The sequence below is a fragment of the Triturus cristatus genome, chromosome 3_1, assembly GCF_964204655.1.
Source record: "Triturus cristatus chromosome 3_1, aTriCri1.1, whole genome shotgun sequence".
Classification (NCBI taxonomy): domain Eukaryota; kingdom Metazoa; phylum Chordata; class Amphibia; order Caudata; family Salamandridae; genus Triturus; species Triturus cristatus.
The window spans coordinates 434,008,869-434,026,221 of NC_140583.1; the positions used below are offsets into that span (position 1 = coordinate 434,008,869).

At 47.4% G+C, this 17,353-nt stretch overlaps 1 protein-coding gene across 1 annotated transcript in view; it reads right to left on the minus strand.

Moving 5' to 3' along the window:
• The window catches only part of FAM227B (family with sequence similarity 227 member B), a 3,353,280-nt gene that overhangs the window by 1,687,117 nt on the left and 1,648,810 nt on the right, over window positions 1-17,353 (minus strand). The window lies entirely within an intron of this gene.

Genomic DNA, 17,353 nt, shown 5'->3' on the forward strand with positions numbered 1-17,353 from the left:
TACTCAGAATGTTTTGGGTCAGAGATGGGGATGTCAGGACCCCTTTGAGCATCGCCCAGATTCCGAGGAGTACCAGTGGACTGTTACACAAGGTACAAAATGTCACTGTCTCCTTCTTCCCCGACTACACTGCTCAAGTGCAGAAGAGGCGCGTCACCTCCGGGGCAGTGAAACGTCAACTACGGGATCTTGATTCACGCTACTCTCTACTCTATCCAGCACGCCTATGGGTAATCCGGATTCCAAGGCCTGGGATTGGCGTTAAGAAAACAGACTGGAGACTACACATAGACCACAAGAGGGCTCCCTGATGCCAAAAAGGGGTCGACTCAAGCGTTGAAGAGATCGAGGTGGAGACGCCCATCAGAGGGCATCACAAGTCAGTACCTCAGGCCCAGAGCAGATTAGGTCAGAACGACAAGAGGCATTACAGCTGGAGGCCGATCTCCAATCTGCAAGTTCATCACCATCAACAGGCTCCACAGCATCACCATCCAGGTCCCGGGGGGACGCTGATTCCACGGTGGGGTGGTCGGCTGAGACTAGCTCACCCCATCTGCCGGACATCACATCTCAGACATCAGATGCAATTATTTGACAATGCTACTTATGTTAGACCTCTAATAGTCATATTGCATGCACTGTTGTGGTGACTCTCAATCAGTCCTCATGCCTACCCCCGGCATCTCATGTCTCATGCCCGTCCACATCACACATATGCGGTGCCACTCCTTAAAGCCACTTCATAATAGTACACATTTGGGGGATGGGCCACTCTGCCTAATTCCTACCCTACATGCCCCCTTTCAGAGTCAATCTCTGACCACGTGTTAATTGCCACAGTTAGGCACAGCTGTTTGGGTTGACTCCTGTTTGGGGTTCGCTCTCATAAAGTTACATGACTTATGGGTTATACATTTGTTTTCCCCTGTAGAGTTATCGCCTTACCTAGAGACCTATTGCCACGGCGAACACGCATGTAGTGTAAATCTGCTACATAGACTGAGTTTCAGGATTCACACCGCCCTCATGACTGGTATTAATATCATAACCTGGAACATAAGGGGCATACTGTTAGGTTTCACGGCTCTCTTGCCTGCTGTTCCACGAAAGAATTCATGCGGAACGACATCCTCACTTCCGGATGGGGCGGTAGCGGTCTAGTCGTTTCGGAGTGCAACGGAACGTCATCAGCGATTCCGGGGGAATCCGCTTATCAGCGGCGGCCTTTCCCCCGGTCGGCGCTTCGGATTAAGGAACTTGCCCCCGATACCTTCGAGACTCCATTGCCTGTGAACTTCCAGACCCTCGGAAGAAACCTTTGCCGCGCGCCGTCTTCACGGCGAGTACTTAGCTGGCCCGCGACGCTGCAGCCCCGTTGGAGCTTCGTCGTTGCTCTGAAGAGCCTACACCCTTGAATCCGCGCTGAAGCGCCTGCAACCATTTGAAATCGCTCTGAAGCGCCTCCAATCATTGACATCGCGCCGAAGAGCCTGTAATCCGTGTATCGCGCTGAAGCGCATTTGCCATTGAGTATCGCGCTAAACGCGCGTTGTATCATTTGTTGCTACGCAGGAGCGCACATTTAGACAACACTCCAGACCGGTTGCATCACTGTCGATCAGGAACTCTTGGTCATTGTGGTGTGGATTGGTGCCTACCTATTGTTTCCTTCTTTACATAGCACGGACGTGCTTCTATTCCTCCACCGCCACAAGTGCGGCAAGTTGGAGGAGTCCTTGTTTCATTTGACCAATAGCGCAGGAGCGCTTGCTGACCCCGCAGAAGCAGCCTGGTGGTTTACTCTCTGGAGGAGTCACGGAGGTGAGTGTCGTTCCACATGTGTGCATGGTATGAATGGACCCGGTCTGATATGCGGTAGTAACCATTTGCTTGTCTTCCTCTACAGTTGGGGTTCCCTGTCCACCCACACAGAGGGACATTCACCATTCCTCGTGACCCGCATCCATATTACTGGCTACCATCCCGGCTCCCATCCTTGTCCTAGTTTGTAGCACAGCCAGAGTGGGTTAGGGTGGGAGTGGGGGCGTTAGCTCCTGCCGTCTCTGCGAGATATCTCCACTTGTAACAGGTAACTTGTGGGGAACCTGACAGAATCCGAAGCCCACGATAGCCATCTCGCCCAGACGGCATGAGCGACACCGAGGTTACCTTGCAAGACATAGCAGCTATGCTTGCAAACATTTAGGCTGAAAACCTTAGCCTACGACACAATATGACGGCTTTACAAAGCCAAGTAGCCGCAGACAGACCCAATCCTTGGGGTACGGCCCCTTCTCCTAGAGTCAGACAAGGAGGGCTGTTACGACCTCCCATTTTCAACTATGAGGGCACCTCCTCTCAGGCCCAACCCGATAGTACTATACGGGTCATAACACCTCATCCCGTTCAATTAGCCCCACCTGAACGTTTCTATGGAGATAGTACCAAGTACAGTGTCTTTCTGCATCAATGCCATCTGCACTTCATGGCCAGAGCAACGGCCTTCCGGGATGACGCTTCAAAAGTCGCATTCATCCTTTTGTTTATGGGAGGCGATGCTGCCCAATGGTCCATCCCATTAGTGGACAACGATGATCCCATGCTGTACAACCTGCCGGTATTCAAGGAATCCATGAGACGCATGTTTGCCCGCCACACGTTTGTCCAAGCCGCAGACAACGAGCTGCTAAACCTGAAACAGGGCAACACGGACCTGCTCCATTACATCACAACCTTCAGCAGACTAGTCATCGAAGCTTGCTGGCCTGAGAGCAAGAAGGTGTCCGTATTCTATAGAGGCCTGCGTGATGACATAAAGGATTTGATCTCTCAAATACCCGATCCACCGGAAGAAATAGGACCTTTCATAGACCTGGTAGTAAAGGTCAACTACCGGCTTCAAGAACGTAGAAATGAGAGGACCAAAGGAAGCGACCCTCGATTCCTGTTGTTTAAAGAGAAGACCAAGGAGGAGCCTAAACCGCCCGGCGAGGCACCCGAACCAATGCGAATAGGCAGCATTCGTGGTCCTCTTACCAACGAGGAGCGAGAGAAAAGGAGGAGAGCTAATCAGGGCCTGTATTGCGGAAAAAACGGACACTCCGTAAGAGAATGCCCTGTAAAACCACCCCGGACAAGAGGGAGAAGACCGTTTGCACTGCCTGTGTCTAAGTCGACAAGGAGGGCTGTTACGACCTCCCATTTTCGGAGACGGCGGGAAACGGGGAAACCCAGTAGAGAACGGGGTCCGTCTAGTGGGTTCCTCATCCTGCAAGTTGACGACCCCTGCCTCTTTCGGTGGCAACCGCCATATAGGACTGAGCGTAGTCCTACGAGCCGGGACAGGGCAAACCTGGCAGGTAACCGCCCTTCTGGATTCAGGGGCCACCGGCAACTTTATTGACACCCAGTTCAGTCAGAAGTTGAGAATACCCATAGCACCAAAACCCAGTCCAGAACCCGTGAAGGCAGTGGATGGGACTGACCTCACCTCGGGTCCTGTACGGTACCAAACGGAAATCCTGGGTATGTCGTTTGTGAACACCCATAAGGAGACCATCATATTTGATGTAATTGACGCACCCCAGTTCAAGGTCATTTTGGGCCTACCTTGGCTGGTACGTCATAACCCGTGTATCGACTGGGTATCCAGAACCCTGATCTTGGATTCGTCCTATTGTAACGCGTCCTGTTATACATCCACCGGATCACCTGGTACACAGGCCATACAGGGCCATAACCTAACTGTAACCGGAGTAGGTGGAACCATGATGGAAAAGGTGCCTGAAGAGTACCAGGACCTAGCAGCGGTGTTTGATAAAAAGGGCACCAACACCCTACCTCCCCACAGCCCATTTGATTGTAGGATCGATTTGATTCCGGGCTCCACGCTGCCATGCAGCAGGATCTACTCACTCACGGAAAACGAAAATGAACATCTCCGCTCCTATTTGGACGAATATCTCAGAAATGGGTTTATTCGCCATTCCAGGTCCCCTGTGTCATCTCCCCTTTTTTTCGTAGCGAAGAAAGAAGGGGATCTCAGGACATGCATTGACTTCAGGGTGATGAACGCCATAACCATTAAAAACAGGTACCCCTTACCACTGATTTCCAATTTACTGTATCAGGTGAAAAACGCATCTATTTTTACCAAACTGGATCTACGAGGGGCCTATCATCTTGTCAGAGTCCGAAAGGGTGACGAATGGAAAACAGCGTTCCGGACCAAATACGGCCTCTATGAGTACCAGGTCATGCCTTTCGGACTCTGTAATGCCCCCGCGGCGTTCCAATATTTCATCGATGAAGCCTTGAGGGAGTATCTCGATATTTTCTGCATTGCATATATCGATGATATACTGATCTATTCACGAAACCTGACAGAGCACGTACAACATGTACGCACGATTCTCCAGCAATTGGAAAGACATGGATTATATGTCAAATTGGAGAAAAGCATCTTTCATACGACGGCCGTGGAATTCCTAGGACACATAATTACTCCAGCGGGTATCCATATGGACCACAAGAAGGTGGAAGCCGTCTTACAGTGGCCAACCCCTACGTCAACGAAACACATACAGAGGTTTTTGGGTTTCGCCAATTACTATCGCCGCTTTGTCAACGGCTTCTCCAAGATAGTCACGCCCATCACCCGCTTGCTTCGAAAAGGGGTTCCCTTCTGCTGGAATGACACAGCCGAGCACGCATTCCAGGACTTGAAACAAAGGTTCACCACGGCGCCCATCCTGAGACATCCCGATCCTGACCAACTGTTTGTTGTTGAGGCCGACGCATCACAAGAAGCACTGGGAGGTGTGTTGTCGCAAAGGGACGTTACGTCAGGGATACTACACCCTGTTGCATTCTATTCCAAAACCCTCACACCAGCAGAATGCAACTACATCGTCTCTGACCGAGAGTTGTTGGCCATCAAGATGGCATTCGAGGAGTGGCGCCACTTTCTGAAGGACGCCAAACACCCGGTGACGATATATACGGATCACCGTAATCTGCAGTTTCTTCGCTCAGCTCGTGCCTTAACATCCAGACAGTTACGATGGACATTGTTTTTTAATGAATACGATTTTCGTATTACATACCGGCCAGGGAAAGAAAACGCCAAGGCCGATGCACTGTCCCGCCTGAACGATTCCACTGACTTTGTTGGTGCTTCTGAGCCCGTGCCTGTCATTCCCGACCACTGCTTTCAAGGGGTTATATGGTCTCCCGCATTTCTCTCCATACTCCAGGACGATCTTGCACGACTGGCTCCTTCTATCGCTACAACGGAGTACAAAGATGTGACATCACAGAACGGATTCTGGTACAAGGAGGATAAATACGTCCTTCCCCTGGTAAAACACCAACAACAGGCCTTGTCAATGTGCCATGATCATCCTCTATCCAACCACCCGGGCTACCATAAAACCGTGGACCTTCTGCAAAGACATTTCTGGTGCCCAACATTGGAAGAAGATACCAAAACACATCACGCGCTGTGCCTTGTGTGCCCAAGGCAAGAACATGACCGGACCGGCAGCAGATCTGCTACATCCCTTCCCTGTTCCACCGTATCCATGGCATACCATCTCCATGGATTTCGTAGTGGAACTACCAGCGACCACCTTGGAATATACGACCATCCTTACCATAGTGGATCATCTCACAAAGATGGCTCATTTCGTCCCCCTGAAGAAGTTGCCTTCGGCAGCGGAACTGGCTATTGTGTTCCTGCAGAACGTGGTTCGGTTACATGGTATACCATCGGTGGTGATAACAGACCGAGGTGCACAGTTCGTGTCTCGCTTTTGGAACGAGGTATGCGCTGCCATGAAAGTGGATGTTCGTTTATCATCTGCCTATCACCCGCAGACTGACGGTCAAGCCGAGCGGACCAACAACTACACCATGGTGCAGTATCTGCATTGTTTGCTTCTGGCCACAGAGAAGGAATGGGGAGAAGTGCTCTGGCTAGTAGAATTCGCCTACAATAACAATAAGCATTCTGCCATCGGCATGTCTCCTTTCTTTTGCCTACAGGGTAGACACCCCAAAACCATGCCATGGGAAGCACCTCATGCCAGTCCATTACCCACGGTTCAGGCTTACCACACCAAACTCTGCACCCTCTGGCAACAGGCCCGTTTTGAATTGTCTAAAGCCAAAGAGTACTACAAGCAACACGCCGATGTTGGCAGACAGACCGAGCCCACCTACAAGAAAGGCGATAGGGTATGGCTCTCCATCCGCCACCTGAATGTTCACGGGTCCAAGAAACTGTTGCCCCATTTCGTCGGCCCATATGTGATTGAGAAGGTGATCAACCGTGTGGCCATGAAGCTCTTGCTGCCTCCTCAGATTAGGATGCACCCCGTCTTCCATGTATCCCTTCTCCGCCCTGTCCACCCTGAGTGCGATGGTTCCTCCCCTCCTGCCCCAGTTCTGAGGGATGACCATCTTGAATACGAAGTCAGGGCGATTCTGGGATCCCACCGTACCAGGGGACGGCTCTTCTACCTGGTTGACTGGAAGGGTTATGGCCCGGAAGAGAGGTCCTGGGAGCCCTTGTCCCATGTCCGCCATGCACCCCGGTTGGTCCGTGCCTTCCATGTCCGGAATCCTCTTAGCCCTTGCCCTGCGGCCCCTGTGTGATTCTGTAGTTCCGGGTGGGGGTCGTTTCTTGGTGGGGGGTGCTGTCAGGTTTCACGGCTCTCTTGCCTGCTGTTCCACGAACGAATGCATGCGGAACGACATCCTCACTTTCGGATGGGGCGGTAGCGGTCTAGTCGTTCCGGAGTGCAACGGAACGTCATCAGCGCTTCCAGGGGAATCCGCTTATCAGCGGCGGCCTTTCCCCCGGTCGGCGCTTCGGATTAAGGAACTTGCCCCCGATACCTTTGAGACTCCATTGCCTGTGAACTTCCAGACCCTCGGAAGAAACCTTTGCCACGCGCCGTCTTCATGGCGAGTACTTAGCTGGCCCGCGACGCTGCAGCCCCGTTGGAGCCTCGTCGTCGCTCTGAAGAGCCTACACCCTTGGATCCGCGCTGAAGCGCCTGCAACCATTTGAAATCGCGCTGAAGCGCCTCCAACCATTGACATCGCGCCGAAGAGCCTGTCATCCGTGTATCGCGCTGAAGCGCATTTGCCATTGAGTATCGCGCTAAAAGCGCGTTGGATACTTTGTTGCTACGCAGGAGCGCACATTTAGACAACACTCCAGACCGGTTGCATCACTGTCGATCAGGAACTCTTGGTCATTGTGGTGTGGATTGGTGCCTACCTATTTTTTCCTTCTTTACATAGCACGGATGTGCTTCTATTACTCCACCGCCACAAGTGCGGCAAGTTGGAGGAGTCCTTGTTTCATTTGACCAATAGCGCAGGAGCGCTTGCTGACCCCGCAGAAGCAGCCTGGTGGCTTACTCTCTGGAGGAGTCACGGAGGTGAGTGTCGTTCCACATGTGTGCATGGTATGAATGGACCCGGTCTGATATGCGGTAGTAACCATTTGCTTGTCTTCCTCTACAGTTGGGGTTCCCTGTCCACCCACACAGAGGGACATTCACCATTCCTCGTGACCCGCATCCATATTACTGGCTACCATCCCGGCTCCCATCCTTGTCCTAGTTTGTAGCACAGCCAGAGTGGGATAGGGTGGGAGTGGGGGCGTTAGCTCCTTCCGTCTCTGCGAGATATCTCCACTTGTAACAGGTAACTTGTGGGGAACCTGACAGAATCCGAAGCCGGGGGAATCCGCTTATCAGCGGCGGCCTTTCCCCCGGTCGGCGCTTCGGATTAAGGAACTTGCCCCCGATACCTTTGAGACTCCATTGCCTGTGAACTTCCAGACCCTCGGAAGAAAACTTTGCCACGCGCCGTCTTCACAGCGAGTACTTAGCTGGCCCGCGACGCTGCAGCCCCGTTGGAGCTTCGTCGTCCCTCTGAAGAGCCTACACCCTTGAATCCGCGCTGAAGCGCTTGCAACCATTTGAAATCGCGCTGAAGCGCCTCCAACCATTGACATCGCGCCGAAGAGCCTGTCATCCGTGTATCGCGCTGAAGCGCATTTGCCATTGAGTATCGCGCTAAACGCGCGTTGGATACTTTGTTGCTATGCAGGAGCGCACATTTAGACAACACTCCAGACTGGTTGCATCACTGTCGATCAGGAACTCTTGGTCATTGTGGTGTGGATTGGTGCCTACCTATTTTTTCCTTCTTTACATAGCACGGATGTGCTTCTATTACTCCACCGCCACAAGTGCGGCAAGTTGGAGGAGTCCTTGTTTCATTTGACCAATAGCGCAGGAGCACTTGCTGACCCCGCAGAAGCAGCCTGGTGGCTTACTCTCTGGAGGAGTCACGGAGGTGAGTGTCGTTCCACATGTGTGCATGGTATGAATGGACCCGGTCTGATATGCGGTAGTAACCATTTGCTTGTCTTCCTCTACAGTTGGGGTTCCCTGTCCACCCACACAGAGTGACATTCACCATTCCTCGTGACCCGCATCCATATTACTGGCTACCATCCCGGCTCCCATCCTTGTCCTAGTTTGTAGCACAGCCAGAGTGGGATAGGGTGGGAGTGGGGGTGTTAGCTCCTGCCGTCTCTGCGAGATATCTCCACTTGTAACAGGTAACTTGTGGGGAACCTGACACATACATATTCCTGCACCCAGGTACTCTATATATGCGTAGGTCTGCCGGTATTGCCCTATTACAGGAGACACACTTGACAAACCTAGAGGCTATCTGGTTGTGATGATGCTGGTGTGGACAGGTGTACAGCAGTAACTGCTCTTCCCTAGTTAGAGGTGTATTGATCTGGGTGAAGGCCGGGGTCCCCTGGGAGGAGGAGGAAGTGGTAGCCGATCCTGCTGGACGCTATGTTTTCCTCAAGGATAGGCTTAGTGGGCAGTCCATTCTTCTGGGCTCTATTTATGGACCTAATGTGGAGCAGAGTGCCTTCCTTTGTAGCCTAACCGCGCTTATGCCCTGCTGGTAAGACATCCCGTGGCTCCTGGGGCTGGATTTCAATTTGGTCCTGGATGTCTCACTTGATCAGTCCTTCCCACCCCTCACCCTCACCACAGCCAATTCTAACGCACACTCCCTATGCAACTGGATGGGGCACTGGTCCCTAACAGTTGTCTGGCGTGCGCGTAACCCTGACACACGAATATACTCTTTCTACTCACCAGTCCATAACCTACATGTGCGGTTAGACCGCATATTGACCTCAGCAGCACTGATTCCCCTCATCCAATACATGGAGTACCTTGGCCAGAGGCACTCCGATCATAATCCCCAGATAATGCTACTTAGCTGGGAGGAGAGACCACCCCCCCGTCCCAACCTGGTGACTACAAATAGCAGCATTGGAAGATCAGGCATTCCGTAGTTCACTGGAATCTGCAGTACTCAACTATTTCAAACACAATGCTGGCTCCACAAACTCCCACTTGGCGGAATGGGAGGCCTTTAGGGTTGCGACCAGGGGACACTGTCTAGGCTGCACATGGAACATTCGCAAGCAACTAGACACATTCCTATCTGCTCTTGAGAGGCAATTCTTTTGCTGGGAATCATTGCCTATCACCCAACCCGAAGCCAAAACACACTTGGACAACATCCAAGCAGAATGTGCAGAAAATCTGGATAAGCTGCGCTGTCACAACTACCTAGATCACGCACCCACTCAACATTTGATAAGGCAGGCAAACTTCATGCATATTTAATTAGACAGGAGCAGACACACCGCCCCATACAGGCGTTAGTGGATGAGCTAGGACAAATGAGATATACACAACTGAACATTCACACAGCCATGACAAGGCATTATTCCAGGTTTTATACTTCCCGCTCGAGTGGGGATTACCAACAAATAAGTGCGTTTTTAGACACTGTAGAATTACCTACATTACCTCTTGACCAGCACCTAGCATTAGACTTCCCCTTAACAGTAGATGAAGTCCAGTAAGCTCTTTCATCACTGGCATCTGGGAAAACACAGGGACCAGACGGACTTCCTACAGAATTCTTTAAGACATATGGGAAGTCCTTGTGCCACGCCTTCACACCCTCTATACCACTGCAATACACCAAGCTGCCCTACCACCCTCATTATGCATGGCTAAGTAGCGATCTTAAATACAGACTACAAAATATTAGCGAATATCCTCGCTAACTAGCTCGCCCCGTATATCCACTCCCTGGTGCATCTGGACCAAAACGAGTTCGTCCCGGCCTGTAACACCGCTCTCAACATTTGTCGCTGCTTCAGGGTGGCAGAGAACACCCCTCTGAACTGGCCTCGAGTGGGCTGCCTGGTACTAGATCTGAAGCCATTGATTCCCTCGAGTCGGATTATCTCTTTGCGACCTTACCCAGGTTTGTCATAGGCCCCTTCTTTCTTAGCATGGTCAGGCTATTATACAAGCGCTCGATGAGTAGGTCGAGGGACACGACAGGGCTACCTTTATCCCCCCTCATTTTCTTGCTAGCAGTCGAGCCATTGGCAGCGCATATCCACTTACATGTTGACATGGGTATGCCCCTCGGCAACAGCACACACACAATCTCTCTGTACGCCAATGACTTCCTGCTGTATGTGAGAGACCTCCACTCCATCCGTCTCTACTTGGACTTAGCGCTTTCAATATTCAAATTTGTGTCTTTTGCTTCAATATTCACCACGGCATCAGGGCTACACGTCAATGCGGCAAAGTCTACTCTCTTTCTTTCTCAGTGACATCCCCAGACCCGGGGTACTCACTGGGTGGGGTGACGGTGCCATGGAGTACTGATGCCTTCAGAAACCTAGGGCTACATATATACTAGAACAAGGAGGACCTATTTGAGGGAAATGTCATCAGAGCCACCACTGCTTTCCAGTCGAAGATGACCTTCTGGAGGACTCTCCCACTGACTGTCTCTGGCAGAGTTGCCCTCACAAATATGGTGATCCTCCCTCGCCTTCTCTACTACTTTACTACCCTACCTATCTTCATTTACCCCTCCATTTTCCGTAAATGGGAAAAAACGGTCAGAGATTTTGTCTGGGGGACGTCGAGGCACAGAGTCTCCATGAGGAAGCTCTATCTGCCAACAGGGCAGGGTGGGCTCGCAGTGCCTAACTTCAAGCACTATACCTAGCTGCTCAGTTACAATGGATGCCAGTTGGCTAGCTTCTTGCCATTTGGCAGACACAGCCTCACTACAACCTCATGTGACACACCACGCTTTACTCTGCATATTCTAACCATGGTCGAAACCCAGGGATACAAATTCAATATTACTCTCCATAGCATACAAATGCTACTGAAGGAGTCTATTTATCACTTGTGACACCACACCATATGCCCCTGACATCCCCTTACTGGGAATACTGCAAGGAACCTCATTCATCACGGCTGCTGAACTGCGCAGATGGGACACATCGGGCATTCATCACACAGGGGACATTTTTCTCGATGACTCCCTCATCCCACAAACAGAGCTTATATCTGTATATCTGTATGATTTGTGTGAATTCTGATGCCATTTGTTGTCTGGAGGTGCATTTTGTAGCATCTCTATGTGATTGTCACCATATTTGTGCATGTGACAATTCTTATTACATCATGCGCTCATAGCCTCCCTGTCTTCCAAATGTGGCAATCTCACCAGAGAACCTCCCATGCACCATACAATCCAATACCTGCATATAATGGGGGAAGGGGGTCATCTGACTCGCTTGTTTGCATCGTCAATTGTTATGTTTTTAAATGAAATGTCAATAAAAAGATTTCATCAAAAAAATGAGCTCTGTCAACAATTAGGGAGCACAAGGTGAACAGTCTGCTCACGCGGCTGAAGAGTGAGGTCCCACGGGCATTCGTCTGAAGCATGAGGCCCAGCTCATGAGCAGCAGGTGTGAGCATGGCCAATATTCAAAGAGCATGAGGTGACCAGTCTGCTCATGCAGCTGGAGCGCAAGTTCCCACAAAGACTCTGTGGAATGCTTTAGTGCGCGTTGAGAAGATGAATGCTTGGAACAGCAGGCGTGGCCAGTGTCCAAAACAAGTTCATGAGGCAGGAAGTACTGGACTAACAGTATGCTTGCGAGGCAGGATACCCGCCATAGTAGCACTAGAGCAACAGTTTGCTCACTTTCCACTTAACAGGCTGATCACGTGCACCAGATAATTTCCAACAATCCAATCAATAGCTCTCACCAAACTCATAGCAGTCTATAGATCGGGTAATCTGAACCAACAGCAGTAATCCCAACAAAGTGTGGAGAGGTGCTGCTCCTAGCTGTGGTAGTACTCTAAGCCCAGTCTCCTTGTCACCAAAATCATGTGATGGTTGTCAGAAACGAGAATTAACTCATGAGTATAAAATCCAAACATTTATTGAAGTTGTTATGGAAAAGAAACAGCACACAACTTTCTTGGATGACTCTCCCAGACCCTGCCAGCATCTGCCTGCAATCTGGAATCCTCATTAAGAGATGCCAATAACAATGCTATCATGGAACTCACCAAAACAATACAATACATCAAGAACATAGCAGAATGCTAACTCTGTCAATCCATTTGGAGTACTAACCAGGAAGCACATATAAAGTGAGTACAGACGTCTTTATGTTCCATGATGGTGAACGTTTTTGTACTGATGGATGAAGTCACAAAATATGCTGTTTTGAGACTGAGTCATCCACAGTATTGTTTTTTTGTTTTTTTTAAAAAAAATTTATTAACAGGACAAGAGGTCAATTCCTTTCAACATACACAAAAAATTATAACATAACAGATCAAAATAAATTAAAGCAAGGGCCGGCGGGAATACAAGATTCAAAATTAAGCAGCAAGCATATTGTAGTTATTTACAAATAGCAGGTACATATTACAGTGAGGAAAAAAAAAAAAAAAGTGGAAACAGTAATCCCTTCCCTTCCTTCCCCCCCTTTTCTTCCTTCTCTCCTCCTTTAAATTTCAAATAAAAGAAGATCCCCAAATTCTTTCTAACCTCCGAAGAGATTTAGCACCTCTAATCTTGGCGAGGGAAAACTCCATAATATGTTTCTTTAGCAAGTATCCACCACTCCATAACATGAGGCGGATTGCTTGATATCCATGTTCTAGTTATAATCAGTCTAGCACATCCCATTAAGATATTTATAAGGTCTTCTTGTGGGCTATTTGAAGTTTGTATACCAAGCAATACATTTGCTGCATTGAGAATTATTGGCCGGTGTAGTATCTGAGTTAGGCCCTGCTTTACTTTCGACCAGTATTCGATAAGTCCAGGGCATGTAAAAAACATATGTTCTAGACTTGCAGCTATAGAATCGCATTTGGGACATCTAGTCCGTTCACTACTCAGATTATTACTGGTCCACTTTGAAATTCTTTCGGGAGTATAGTATAACTGACATAGGGTTTTGTATTGTTGGATTCTCAAACTTGAGGAGTGGATAGATCGATTTAGACTGCAGAGAGCAGCAGAGATCTGATTGGCAGTGATGTTTGTACCTAATCTTGCTCTCCATTTCTCGGCTATTCTCCCACAGTCATCCGATTTGTAAGAGATAAAGCTTCTGTATCCCACACTGATGAGTGACCTAGCCTTGGCGGAATAGAAACATTTCCATATATCAGAATCAAAAATGTTTAACAGCTTCATTTTGCGTATGAGATAATCATAAATTTGGATGTATTTGAAGCTCATAGTTTCGGGTAATTTATAAAGTGTTTTTAGTGTCTCATATGCCAAAAAGCCGTCGTTACCATATAAATCGCCAAGTGTTTCTATTCCAGCCAAATTCCAAGCTTTAAATATCCCATCGTGGAATATTCCTGGCAAACCGGGATTCGCCCATAAAAGTAATTCGGGATGGAAGAACGAAGTTTTACATTTAGTTAGAATAAGTTGCCAGATTTTAACACTGTCTCTAATGGTCTTAAATTGTACTCGCTTGTAGTAGTTTGGATCGTTAACTTTAGCTAGAAACATATTAGAGTCCTCGCCCAACATGAATTGATAACAATAATATTGGTGCCTGTTGCGAATAAACAAACTGCGGAGACGACTTAAAAAAGCTGAAAAAAAATATAATCTAAAATCAGGAAAATTAAGCCCACCTTGGCTAACCGATAATTTGAGTAAAGTAATTGATCTACGGGCTTTCTTGTAACCCCAAATATAGCTACTAAAGATCCCATCTAATCGTTTAAAATAAGTGTTATTGACAAAGAGTGGTATGGACCTAAATAAATAAAGAAATTTAGGAAGTATACTCATTTTAATTAAATTGATCCGACCAGAAATACTAAGTGGAACCTTATGCCACTTTTTTAAAGTAATAGCAGTTTCTTTAAGAAGAGCCTCATAATTGAGGATGATTATTTCATTAATTTTTTAAGAGATTTTAACACCAATATATGTGGCAGTTCCACACATACCTAGAACCGGAGCCGATGGCTTATAGTTCATAATAACTTGTGTTTTATGGGTATTAAGTTTGTAACCTGATACAGACCTAAATTTAGCGGCCTCCTCAGTAATACCCGATATCGCTGCTGTTACGTTGGTTGAATAGATCGCTATATCATCAGCATAAGCCGTAATTTTTAGCGTATTCAAGCCATATTTAAATGGGACGATGTTGGGGTGAGCTTGTAAAGCACATAAAAAAGGCTCCAGAGATAGCGCAAATAGCAAGGGTGATAATGGACACCCTTGCCGTGTGCCTCGAGAAATAGTAAAGCTGGTTGAAGTTATCCCAGCATAACTAAGCTTAGCTGTTGGCTGATCATATAAAGCTTGTAGCCATTTAAGATATTGGCCTTTAAACCCCATGGTTGTCAATGTTATCCACAGATAGTCCCACCCCACTCGGTCAAAGGCCTTTTCAGCGTCCAAAAGTATCATACCGAGTGGGGTGGAGCTAATCCTAGCTACATCAAATGCTGTTATGGCCATGTTAATATGGGCTGTAGTATCTCTCCCCATAACAAAGCCATGTTGTTGAGGGGTTACCAGATGTGGGATAAGTGGAGCTAGTCGTGTTGCCAATACCTTGGCAAAAATGTTGGCATCGGCATTAATAAGCGAAATGGGTCGATATGACCCACATTGATCTCCTGGTTTGTTTTTTTTAAGAAAAAAGACAATCCTTGTTATATTCCAGGATTTAGGTGTATTCCCCGCAATTCCTATATTACCTATCACGATGGTTAATAATGGTAATAGTTCCTCTATACATAATTTATAGATTTCTAATGGGATAGTATCTTCCTCAGCAGCTTTGCCTGTAGGTAGCGTGGCAACGGCCAGTCTAATCTCTGCCTTGGTGATATTTTCTGATAGTAGCTCAATTCCTTGAGTCTCCTTATCTTTAGTTAAATTAGTATCTAAGTATTCTTGTATCTTATTCATAGCCGGATATTCTTCTGGGGTATATAATGCACTAAAAAATGCCACAAATTGCTCAAGGATCTGTTCTGGTTGAGTATATATCATACTGTTTTGACCCCTGATTTCTTTAATAAGTGTTCTAGACCTATCATCAGCAACTTTATATGCTAAGATTTTACCTATCCTGTCTCCGCTCTCATATTGGGAGAGATGGTATTTATGTAAGCTAATCATATTTTTCTCCATAAGCCTTGTTTTAATATTAAGTTTTGAACTGGCTAGTTTTTGGCATATATCCGTTACGTTTGATGATCCCTGAGTCAATGCATATGATAATTGCTTATCTAATATACTAACTTTATTGACCAATGTATCCAGACCAAGTTTATAGAGTGAATTTTGGTTCCATACGAACTGCTGTGTAAACCCACGTATACTAGCTTTACAAGCATCCCAGACTACACTAGATGCAGCTGAATTTAAGTTGATTGCAATAAACTCTACTAAGAGTACCTTTAGTTGTGTTACATAATCCTTATTTGACATCAAATGTCTAGGAAACGTAAATGGCCTGGGCTTCTGCCGGTTCTGTAAGATAGTAAACAATAAAATAATTGGGTTATGATCTGAGGCCACCCTCGGACAGATCTCCATATAGCTATTCGCTAAAATGTTGTCAGAAACCCAGGCCATGTCGATTCTTGAACATAATTGGTGAGGTGCTGAATAATATGTATAACCTGCAACAGAAGGGTACAATGTACACCATGCATCTTTTAAATTATGAATACGTCCAAGTTCAGTAATGGCAGCTCGAGAGCGGCGCTTCCTATGAAAAGCTCGGTATCTGGTAGTATCGATATCGTAATCCATGATGAAATTAAAATCACCCATTATCATAAGCTCTCCACTGCTATCAAGTAATTCTATATTTAACCGATCTATAATAGAAGAGTCATCAGTGTTTGGGCCATAAAACACACAAAAAGTATAGCTATTATTTTCCAAAAGTAATTGAGCAATGGCCCATGGCCCCCCTCTATCCACCTTTGTTTTAATAATTTCGAAGCTTAGCCTTTTCTGTTTTAAGATAGCGACACCTCGGGTTGGGGTATTGCATTCTGAACAGACAATCACATCATATCCTAGCTGCCCAAGAAGCTTACGGTCCTCATAAGTAATATGCGTTTCTGTGAGGAGAGCTATTTGAGGTTTATACATTTTGAGTTCTTCGGAGACAAGTCGTCTTTTATTCCTACTATTGAGACCTGCAACGTTCCATGTCATACATCTGATTCTATACATCATCTACATATGTTTCTCCCGCCCGCCCCTTCTTTTGTAATTCCATATAACGTTTCATTGAAAACATATCATATCTCAATAACTTCCCTCCCGTCCTGATCATTTAAAAAAAAAATATCCCACCCTACCCCTGCAGACCCACCCAAGTAAGCTCCACCCAGAACCCCACCCCCTGTCCCTCAGAGGAGGAATCCCTCTTAAACCCTGCTGCCGCTGACTGGGCAGCCCTGCAGAGTAACAGCACAGGAGGTCAACCCGCTAAGCTACATGTATTTATTTATGTGCAATAGTTATCAACTATTATTACTATCAAAGAGGCAACCTCATGAAAAAAAATCATTAACACTTCCACCCCCAAAGTTCCCCTTTCTTCTCCCTTCCTATGATGTTAATTTTGTGAGCACTTGCTCTGCCTCCTTCTCATCTGTAAATAAATATGTATGCCCCCCGTTAATCACTTTTAGGCAAGCAGGTTCTTGTAAAAAAACCTGACCGCCTAAAGATCTAAATGGGTCTATGAGCTGGCGTAACTTCCAGCGTCTATCCATGGTGCTTTTGCTTAAATCAGATCTTACAAAAAAGATATTGTATCAATTACGACCGAGGAATTAGGCCTAGCTTTTAAGGATACCGC